We start from the raw sequence: 4,610 nt of genomic DNA, 5'->3' as shown, positions 1-4,610 counted from the left end.
AGAGAGAGGGAGTCACAGACTGAAACAGGCTCCAGGCTCTGAGCTGGCAGTCAGCACAGAGCCCGACGCGGGGCTCGAACCCACGAACCGCGAGATCATGACCTAAGCGTAAGTCGGACGCTTAACCGACTAAGCCACCCAGGCGCCCCAATGTTATTTCTTTTTTAAAAATTGTGATAAATTTACTTTAAAAATTCTGTTTCTTAGAGCAGTTTTAGAGTCAAAGGGAAGTTACAGAGAGTTCCCATGTACTCCCTGCTCCCACACATACATAGCCTCCAGTATTATCAATATCCTACACTACAGTGATACATTTGTTGCAATTTATTTACCTACATTAATACATCATTATCACCCAAAGTCCATAGTTTACTTTAGGGTTCACACTTAGTGTTATATATTCCATGGGTTTGGACAAAGATATAATGACATGCATCCACCATGATAGTATCATACAGAATAGTTTCACTGTCCCTAAAATCTTCTATGATTAATCTGTTTACCCTTCATCTCCACCAACTTCTTGAAACCACTGATCTTTTTACTGTCTGTACAGTTTTGCCCTTTCTAGAGTGTCATATAATTGGAATCATATAATATGTAGTCCTTTTTGATTGACTCCTTTTTAAACAATTAAATATTTAATATGTAAATATTAAACAATACATTACTGCAAAAATAATGAGCCAAAAAAAAAATCAAATGGAAAATCAAAATATGTCTCAAAACAAAAGAAAAAGAAAACACAATATTCTAAAATCTATGGGATGCAGCAAAAGCAGATATTAGAGTGAAACTTATGAGATAAATGCTTGTATTTTTTTAAAAGTTCAAATAAATAACTTAAAATTACACCATGAAGAAATAGAAAAGAAAAACTTAGCAGAAATTTAGTAGAGGAAATAACAAAGAAAAATCAGAAAAAAATAGAGACCAGAATAAACAATACCATAACATTGAAAGTAATGACCAGTTTTTCCAAACCAAACAAAACAAAATTGGCAATATTTTTTAACTACATTGACTAAGAAAAAAAGAAAGAATATTCAAAAACTAAAATGAGAAATGGAAAACAGTACAACAGATAACACAGAAATATATAGTGTGATAACATTACTATAAACAATTATATATTAACAATTCAGATAACTTAGGGAAAAAAAACAAATAATTCCTAAACACAAACAAGTTACCAAGATTGAATCATGAATCTTACATTGAAGGAATAGGAAATAATTTAGACCAATAACAAGAATGAAAGGTGAATTAGGAATCAAAAATCTCNTTTCTTTGGTGAATTCTACCAAACATTTCAAAAACAATAATGACAATTTTTATCAAAATCTTAAAAGTAATAGAATAGAGGGAGCACATTCAAAATCATTCCATGAGGTCAATACTACCCTGATACCAAAGCAGGATAAAAACAATACAATAAACAAAAAAGTCTAGTTTGTCCTAAATAAGCATTGCTACTCCAAATTTGTTTGGACCCCCCTTTGAGTATTAATGTTTCTCCATCCCCTCATTTTCAATCTGCATGTGTCTGTAGGTCTAAAATTTTTTCTTGTAGGCAGCATAAAGATGGGCCTTCTTTATTACCCATTCTGACAACCTATGTCTTTTAAAAATGTTTTTAAATATATTTTTTTGAGAGTCAGAGAGAGACATTGCGAGCAGGGGAGGGTCAGAGAGAGACAGAGAGATACAGAATCCAAAGACAGGCTCCAGGCTCTGAGGTAGCTGTTAGCACAGAGCCCGACATGGGACTTGACCTGAGCCCATGACCTGAGCGGAAGTCAGATGCTTAACCGACTGAGCCACCCAGGCGCCCCACCTTATGTCTTTTTTTTAAAAGGTTTATTTACTTTGAGAGAGAGAGAGAGAGAGAGCAAGCGAGCACTCATGGACCAATGGAGGAGGGGCAGACAGAAGAGAGGGAGAGAGAAGATCCCAAGCAGGATCTCTGATGTGGGGCTGGATCTTGTGAACCATGAGATAATGACCTGAGCCAAAATCGAGTCAGGCGTTTAACCAACTGAGCCATCCAGGTGCCCCATGTGTCTTTTGATTGGAAGGTTTAGTCCATTTACATTCAAAGTAATTATTGATAGATTCATATTTATTGCCATTTTATTACTTGTTTTGTCTTTATTTCTGGAGAGTTTCTCTGATCTTTTCTTGTCTTTGTCACTTTTGGTCTCTCCTTTCCACTCAAAGAATCCCCTTTAATATTTCTTGCAGGGCTGGTTTAGTGGTCAGGAAATTCTTTAGATTTTGTTTTTCTGGGAACTCTTTTTCTCTCTTTCTATACTGAATGATAGCCTTGCTGGATAGAGTATTCTTGGCTGCATATTTTTCTGATTCAGCACTTTGAATATATCATGTCAGTTGCTTCTGGCCTGCCAAGTTTCTGTTGGGAAATCTCCAGCTAGCTTTATGGATTTTCCCTTGTTACTTCTTTTGTTGCTTTTTTTTTCTTTATCACTATATTTTGCAGATGTAATTACAATATGTCTTAGTGTTAGTCTGCTTTTGTTTGTTTTGATGGGAATTTTCTGTGCCTCCTGGATCTTGATGCCTGTTTTATTTTCCCCCTAGATTAGAGACATTTTCTGATATTATTTATTGAAATAAATTTTCTGCCCCCTTTTCTTTATCTTCTTCTTCTGGGACTCCTATAATGCAAATGGTATTACACTTGATATAGTCACTGAGTTCCCAAAATCTGTTCTTGTGTTGCATAATTCTTTCTTTTGTTCAGCTTCATTATTTTCCATTATTTTGTCTTCTAGATCACTATTCTTTCCTCTCCTTTTTCTAGCCTGCTATTCATTGCATCAATTCTGTTTCCACTCTCATTTATTGCATTCTTCATCTCCAAATGATTCTTTTTTTAAACTCTTATCTCTGTTGTAAGGGTCTCACTGATGTCTTCTGTTCTTAAGTCCAATGAGTATCCTTATGATTGTTGTTTTAAATTGTCCACCTGTCATATTACTTGTATCTGTTTCACTTAGATATCTGACCATAGTCTTATCTTGCTCTTTCATTTGGAATAAATTCCTCTATCTTGGCATTTTGTCTAAGTTTCTGTCTTCTTCTGTGTATTAGAAAAGCCAATTATGTCTCCCAATCCTGAAATTAACAGCCCTTGAAGAAGAGGTCATGTAGTGCCCAAGGTCTGATGCTTCAGAGAGTGTCTCTGGTGTGTGCTACATGTGCTCTGCTGTTGTGTTTTGGCTGCTCTATCTTTCAGGCCAGTTGTCTGCAGAGGCTCTCCTTGCAAACACTGCTGTGGGCAACGGTTGCTCCCTGGCCTGAACGTGGTGTGCTACTGTCAACTTGTGAAATGAGAATTGATACCATCTCCACCAGAACTGGGGCCCTGCAGAACTCTGTGGTTGAGAGACGTGGTGTGGACAGGGGTTTGTGCTGGTCTTCTGGGATAGGAATTCACTGTACTGGGACTGAGGCAAACTTGACTGAAATGGTTAGTTCTGCCAGAGCACAGTGGGGTGGGGCTTAGTGCAAGCAACTTGGGCAGCCAGTGTCTACCCTGTCCTGTCTTCCACGGGCTGAGGAGGGAAATGGCACTGGCCAGCTCCCCTGTTCCGGGAAAAAGCATCTTTGTGAACACTGCCTCCGAAGGATGCTTTCCAAGATGAGCAAATAATCTCCCCACTATGTGCTCCAGGTGTTGTGTTCTTCATATTTCTGTTCCACACTGTCTGTCCCCTGGTTGTTTGTCTGCAAGAGCAGGGTAGTGCCCTCTGGGCTCTATCCCAACCAAGCCCACTAACCTTTAGAATTTCAGGCTTTGAGCCCCACTGGTTGCAAGAACTCATGATATTCAGCCCCTCTCCTTTTCCAAGCCTATGGCTTTGGGTTAACCTTCTTGCGTGTTCCCTTGTGTGCTTCTCTCTCTTTTCCCCCCCCCCGCCTCAGCAACAGTGACCCTTTTCTTCCCTAAACTGCATCTCAGAACTTCCTACCTTCTTTGATATTGCCTCTTCTCTCCTGTTAGTTGTGGAGTTTGTTCTGTCAGTCTTCAGGCTGATTTTTGGGGTATTTAGGATGATTTGATAGTTATCTAGTTGTGTTCATGGGATGAGATGGACCTAGGGTCCTTTTACTATGCCACTATCTTTGGGACTGTCTAGATTGAGTTCTTTCACTTAGTAATATTCATTTAAGTTGCCTCCATGTGTTTTTGCAGCTTGACAATAATATTCGATTGTCTGGATGTATCATAGTTTATTTATTCATTCATCTACTGAAGTGCATCTGGGTTCCTTCCAAGTTTTGCCAGCTATGAATAAAACTGTTAGAAACATCCACATGCAGGTTTTTGTGTGGACATAAAATTTCATCTCCTTTGGTAAATACCAAGGAAAACAATTGGTGGATTGTATGGTAAGCATATGTTTAATATTATAAGAAACTGTCAAACTGTCTTCCAAAGTGGCTGTACCATTTTACATTCTTATAAGCAATGAATGAGAGGTCCTGCTGCTCCACATCTTCATCAACATTTGGTATTGTCAGTGTTTTGAATTTTGGTCATTCTAATGGGTGTGTAGTGGTATTTTTTGTTGTTTGGTTATTTC

This window comes from Crocuta crocuta, unplaced genomic scaffold (genome assembly GCF_008692635.1).
Source record: "Crocuta crocuta isolate KB4526 unplaced genomic scaffold, BGI_CrCroc_1.0 scaffold1089, whole genome shotgun sequence".
In the NCBI taxonomy this organism is placed as follows: domain Eukaryota; kingdom Metazoa; phylum Chordata; class Mammalia; order Carnivora; family Hyaenidae; genus Crocuta; species Crocuta crocuta.
The sequence above is the reverse complement of the archived record's forward strand: the minus strand, read 5'-3'. Positions refer to the sequence as shown.